Source organism: Coffea arabica, chromosome 8e (genome assembly GCF_036785885.1).
Source record: "Coffea arabica cultivar ET-39 chromosome 8e, Coffea Arabica ET-39 HiFi, whole genome shotgun sequence".
NCBI lineage: Eukaryota > Viridiplantae > Streptophyta > Magnoliopsida > Gentianales > Rubiaceae > Coffea > Coffea arabica.
The window spans coordinates 40,177,430-40,184,518 of NC_092324.1; the positions used below are offsets into that span (position 1 = coordinate 40,177,430).

General features: G+C 36.1%; 1 long non-coding RNA gene across 1 annotated transcript; it reads right to left on the reverse strand.

Moving 5' to 3' along the window:
* Positions 1–860: 860 nt before the first annotated feature.
* On the reverse strand, positions 861–5,749 carry LOC113722505 (uncharacterized). Its single transcript, XR_003456749.2, has 2 exons — positions 5,543–5,749; positions 861–1,502 (listed from the first exon to the last, which is right to left on the reverse strand). It is a non-coding gene; the product is annotated as an uncharacterized lncRNA (long non-coding RNA).
* Positions 5,750–7,089: the final 1,340 nt, after the last annotated feature.

Below are 7,089 nucleotides of genomic sequence, written 5' to 3' on the forward strand. Positions count from 1 at the left end.
CACTTTGCAACAAGCCATCGGCTTCTCCGCCAATTATAGTCCACCGTCTCTGGTGACCGATTGGTGACTTTTTTTGTGTGGATCTACATGCATTCTTAATAATAAACCAAAATCCACCATAGGCATAATAGCGATTAGGTATAGCACCACCACTTACTCCATTTAGCTTGTTTTTGTATTTCGAGTCCGTTTGGTTGGACTGAAAATATTTTCTATCGAAGTCATTTTTCTGAAAAAACACTTCCTTCCCTATAATTTTCCAGTATTTGGTTATTAAGTGAAAATATTTTCCAAATTTCTTTTTTCATAATTTTCTGGTATTTGGTTTGTCAATGAAAATATTTTCTGATATGTTTGTTGATATGTTGCAAATATTTTTCTACTTTCAAAACATTCATTTCATTACAAGTTCATTTTAGTTTCTATCCATTATAATCATATTATCATTTCTATAAAATATTTATTCATATTACACAGCTTCCTAAATTATGTGTAAGGATGTAAAACTTAAATTTCCTTTGAGATCTCTATATGTGAATCTCAAGGATGAACATGGTCACCAACATTGATTCTCCTCGTAGGAACCTGAGCAACAACTCTTTTCGACCGTCACAAGCTCCAGCATGGTTCTCAACCTTAAATTAGCTAACCACTTTGTGAGTATTAATCACTATGGAATCAATACTAAGAACTCCTTTCTTTTTCTTATTAAAATTTTTGGAATGGTGATCAGGACTTTGGAAAATGGTCCACTCCAGGGACAAGTACCCCAGCAACTTTTTAGTTTACTTCAGATCCAAATAGTGTAAGTTTAAAAATAAGCAATCTTAAAGAAAGAAAGCATTTGGATGCTACCTGGAGAAGTGAAAGAACTTATTTTGATAGCATTAACTTTTAACAGGATTCTGAGGAAGAACGCATTCAATGATACATTGGATATGGGTAACAACATTAGCCAACAACTGCAACTTGTTGATTTGCAGAATAATGATATATCTTCAGTAGTACTCAGTTCCGGATACAGCAAGACATTACTGTGAGTGATAAAATTCAAAAAACTTCCACTGACATACATAAAATACCACACGTTGCCAATTCTCTTTCCAGACCAAACTGCTGAATATTTTCTCTTTACTCCAGTTTGATGGGGAATCCAGTATGCACAAGTTCAATCGCAAGCACATCTTACTGTCAGCCACAGAAACGATCTGCAACAAATTGTTTAAACCAGCCTCAAGTGCTGCACCGTCTTCTCCAAAACCCAAAACTTAGGAAGCTGTGCAATTTTCTCTCCAAATCAACCTTTATTTATGCTGTATAAACTAGAATCCATAAATAAATTTTGCCACATAATGTGAAGACCCAGATAGTGGGTCTTTGCCAGAGTTGGAGATGCTGCCGGCGAAGAAGGGATTTGTTTGCTGATGAGATGTCGCTAGAGATGGTCTGTCATCACTGTCGAAGAAGAGATTGGTCTTTTATCGATGGTTCCTTGCTGGAGGCTGTGAAAAGAAGACTGCTTTTATGAAAGGAAAATAACTTCACAATGCTAGATAAAGAAGTTATTTTTCTCCTGTCAGTGTAACTTATTTTCTGTCAGAAATTATTTTTCCAAATTAATTGACAACTAAACAACAGAAAATATGGAAAATATTTTCCGAAAATCTTTTTCCACCCAAACAAACAGACCCTTCATATCAAAAATTTTACGAAAAAATCTCTCTTCAAGGTAGTTATAAATATAATAGATTTAAGCGAGTTTAATGTGTTCAAGGCACAAATTCAAGAGAGTTTTAGGGGGTCCACATCTCAATCTAAGAGAAGTTTTGATTATGCATCAAATCAAAAGAGTAAGTTATGAATTTTTGGACCGTTAAGCATTATGTTATTTAGGCTCTTTTGTACTTTCAATTTTAGGTACCTTTGAGCTTTAGAATTATTTTCTAGGGTTTTATATTTGCTCTTTTGTACTCTCTTTTTGTTATACTAACTCTACTACCCTTTGCCCCTCGAAGTAAAACCACGTAAAATTCTATGTCTTTCTGTTCATTATATTTACTTTTTTATTATCTTTATTGGATTGATAAAAATCCTATTATTCTTGTTGGTTAATTTCGTGAGACTAGACCTAAGATGCTCTGCCATGAAACCACAAGTTATGCAAATCAATAGATACTTTTCTCAAAGGAGTTATCAACTCGGATCTAACTTGAAATTGAGACACAGAACATCATAACAAATTATAATGCCAAATGGTTGTGGGCTACAATATGTTGGGTTCCAGGTTGATAACACTATCGAAGATATCTTGGGTTTTTATTTCCCAGAAATTCGATTTAGAACTTTGACCCAAAGAAGAAAGGGATGGATCTTTAGTTAGAACTTGAGGTTCAATTTTCTCTCTTGATCAATACTGGGATCAGGACTAGCATCGGAGTAGTAAGGGATTGTAAGGGTACCCAACCCAAATTGTCCCATAACCCAATAGACCCGCCCAACCTCCTAGAAACAGTGCGTGGGTTGACTGGGTAAATGGGTTTGGGCTTTGTTGCCAACTAGAGACATAGGGCACATTTGGGGTTGCGATAATGTGACGCCCCCACTTCTCCCTAAGGCGCACCAAAGGGTATCCGCGGAACGCCTGCCTAGCTCTGGCCAGGACTCAAGCAATAAACGTTCAAGCTTAAAGCGATACTAGATACCACAATCAAATTAGTACAAATACATATAGTGCGGAAGCGTTCATGCTTAATAATATCCATCCATTATCCAACCCGCACGTCGAGCGTTCATAATACAACTTAAATTCCAAAATATACATCACATATATCCGAATGATACATTAAACTTCCAAAAGTACAATCATAAAGGGGTCAAGCCAAAATACACTTGAAACCCTAAAACAAAATATATCCAAAAGGAGATTTCTCCGCATTAACTCCATTTCCATTCCTGTTAAGGAAAACAAATCTACAGGGTGAGCAAAACGCTCGTGAGGCCAAGCACACACATGCAAGCACGTAGTTCAAGTAACAATCCCAATTACAAGCTAAGCAATAATATGTTTCAATAATTAACAATTTACCGGAAAGTAAACGGAAACAATTCAAGAATATAGGAGCTCTCAAGAGCTATATTCCACTTGCACGATTAATAACCTCCACGAATTGACACTCCGTCAATCGGGTAGGTTTTGTTCGTAGAAATTCACTTAACCTGTCCCCTTTCACCTTACATACCCCTGTATCGGGCCCGCCTGTCATTTGTTTGTGGCGATACTACTCGAGTATGCCAAGCAAAACCTCTCATTAGGTCAAGCTTATATATCTCATGACTCGCCAAGGTTCCCGATCAAGCCCATGTCGGCTCAAGTCCAAGGTCGGCCAATGAGATGTGGGCGTCCCCATGTGCAATTGTGTGTCGAGGAGATTCACTCAAACGACGTATGCAGCCATAGCATACCATATCATGTATCAAGCATTGATACGTACAAGCAATCGATGTATCCAATCAATCGATATATTCAAGCAATTTGAGCATGAGTTAAATCATTTCGAATGAGAACGAGTGCGAGAAAGTACACACTTGACTCCATTTCCCAAAATCTCAAGTATCAATAACAAGTAATCACGTATCGAATTCACAGGAGTTCAAGTAACACACACTTGACACTCATCAAGTAAAACGAGAAGAAAAGGGCACTCGAAGTTTAAGCGTCCACTGTGGGATCCTTTTGTGGGTCCTCGTGTGCGCCTGAGCAAATAATAGTGAAGCATCACTCATATATCCCAATTGTCAAGGAAGATTGTACACTAGTACAATCTAAGGAAATTTCATGAAATCAAACCTCAATTACTCGTAAATCGAGGTTCAATTAGAGTTTCTTAAAGTACAAGAGCGATCGAGTTTTCATTTTAGAAAATCAGGTATAACATGTTCAAGTAATATCGAAAGAATAAGGAGTGCTTGAAAACTCCCTTCCTTTGGAATTCGGAAGATTTTCAGTTTTGATATGATATTTTGAAAAATCGTATCTCACATTCTACACGTCAAAAATTGGAAAACTTGGTACCGTTGGAAACCTATTTGAAAGTACTAAAAGTTCTTAGAAGACACTTTTCCATGAATCTAAGTGGAAGATATTCAAAAATGGGCTTAAAGTTGCTGTTCCAGAACACTCAGAATTGAGCCGGGGTTGGTTTTTCGCTAACTTTGGAAATTCGGAAAAATTCACACGTTGTGAGCTAGCCTCTGACATTTGTAACTCAATTAGAGTTGCAAGTAAGATTTATAACAGACAAAGCAGATCAAGGATCGGAGTTTCAAGCACCGAGATACGGTAGCTCGAAGTTTGGGAAAAATTCAAAACTGGTGAACAAATTTCCAGATTTGAGCTTCCAACTTTGGGACTTTAGTTAGGTATCGAAATGGACTTGGATTGGTACAAATTTTGGCAGTATAATACTCCTATATAAATAGTATCCCTCTCTCAAATTTCATGGAAAAATACCTTCTGGAAGGTAGTCAATCAAACACCCTAAGTTTCGAAAATACTAAAACAAAACTGCCTTGAACCTTTTGTTTTCCATTTCAAACATTTGGTCAAGGAAAAATTCCTCAAACATGGCTCATTAGTGTAGGCAAAGCCTAAGGAATATTCATGGTACATTTGGTAAGTGTTTAGCACCAAAATATTCAGTTAGCAAGTCTATACCAAGACTTGCATCAAATCTGTCCAAAAGTCAGGGTTTTCAAGAGCAGGGCAGGTTCCTTATTTTGATCACAAATCACCCAAATTAACTCGGAATTGGGCATGGTTTATGGCGTTGGAAAACACATTCATAGAGCTATAATTTCAAAGAATAAATCATTCTGAAATTCGGCACACAACTAGCTCGAATTCGAGCCACAAGTTGCAGCCTCAGCATTTCGTTCCAGTAAAACAGAGAAACAGAACAGCCGACTTTAAGTGGTTGGTTCGGCTCACATACATGGAACCAGAATGTGCATTTTATACCATCGGAAAGGTTGGAATGTCTAGTTTCAAATGCCGCTGACGGAACTCAATTTTGACATCGGGGCACAAAATTATGGCCGAAACACGAAAGCTGGTCAGAGCATTACGGGAACAGTTCCAGATTTACTAGCTTTGTGAAATCAATTCATTTGACCCACCAAACCTCAATATTTTTCAATGAAATTTTATACACCATCTATACAACATATAAACATCATATATAAGTCATTACAACCCCAAAATTCTGCAGAAATAGATACGTTCAAAGCAGGGGCAGAATTGGAACTTTTCGTCTCATGCATTTCTTGAAGTTCATACTACTAATACACCATTAATCTACCATTTTGAGCACTAAACCAACATTAAATTCATCATCAATCATCACATCAGCCATCAAGACAAAGGGTAGGAGTTCATAGAGCCCACCTTCCAAATTTCCAACAATAACAACCACCCATATGAATATCCAAGCTTAAAGGTGTTAAGCAACCTCTATAAACCAAGTTTAGAGTGTTGGATCATTACCTACTTTGGTTTGATGTTCAAGCAGAATTTCGGCCCCCCTTTACTCCAGGAAAACCGTGATTTTCAGCTCCCCTTTGCAGCTCAAATGATCCTTAAGTGTTAAGCCACGTGTGGTTTAAGTTGGTGTGAATTGGATGAAGACTTGTGTAAGATTTGGAGATGGAATTTGCAAAACTTGGAGTTGTTTTGTTGCAGCTGATGTTTCGGCCAAATGAGAAAGAAAGGGGCGTATGATATGCTGAAATAAAGCTTCTAAAGTAAGCTTAAATGTGTGGCCACAATTCACCGAAAGTCAACTCTCTCTTGCGCGTGTACGGGCGCATTTTGGGCTCGATTCCTTTCGAGTTTATTTCACTAGTGTACTAAATCTCTAATGCACTTATATTCATATAAATATTATTCACTCTTAATTGTCCCAAAATAATGGTCTAAAGTCCCTTAATTAATCGCGCCCGTGAAAACGCGTATTTCCAATTTAGGCGCGATAAAGTGAAACCTTCGAGAAATTCTTATAACGATCGTACCACTAACTATCACTTGAGTACTTAAACCTAAATTTACCTATTTTAAGACCGTTGTACATGTCTCCAATTTTCCTGGCTTAATGTACTCCAAATTGGTTAAATTATCCAAACGCGTTTTCACTTTCACTAAACAAGTTTCTAAGAAAATAATTTTTGAAACGAGACACTTTAAAAATATAATGAAACTATAATACCATGTACTTAGGTCTAATAAGGCTAGAAAATATCATTCGTGGCAAAAATCCAAATAAATAATTAATTAAGCCAAAATTAGGGATTTAAAAATAATAGATTTTCGAGTCCTCACAGATAACTTATTGAAAAGTACTTTTCGTATTAAAGTTTTTAATAAAAGTACTTATTATCTGTTTAATGCGTTTAAATATATTATTTGGAAACATAGTTTAATAAATACTTATTGTATTGGATAATGTATAATTTGAAAATTATTAAAAGTGTTTATCTCTTTATTTGATTCATAATGTCGGATAAAATAATTAAATTTGATGTTTTATTTTTTAAATCACAAAAGCTACTCTCAAAGCACCAAATTTGAGTTTTTGCTAAAAATGCTTTTAACACCAAAAATTTTACTCCTAATTTTATTGCATGATATTCGTTGAATATTTTAAAAGTACTTTTAGTACATAAAAGTGCTTTTGTAACAAAAGCACCACAACCCCAAATGGGGCTATAGTCAAAATTACAATAGTTCTAAACTTATTTATAAGCACACAACCCCTAGAAATACATAAGAAACGGGAAATAATAAATACGAAACCTAATAAAAAATTAAGAAACTACCAAAATTACCAAAATAATAGAGGAAACGAAATGACCAAAAGGTGCTACAAATCACCCGTGTTTGCCATGGAGGATTAGGAGTCCGATCCAAGGCCCACAAGACTAGATAATAGGATTAACAAGATCGAAATAATTCAGCCCGGCAATCGGTTTCAAGTCCGATGTGGATTCTGCATAAATTCTGCTAGCGTCCTTTGTAGCCTTTTTCATGCACGTTTG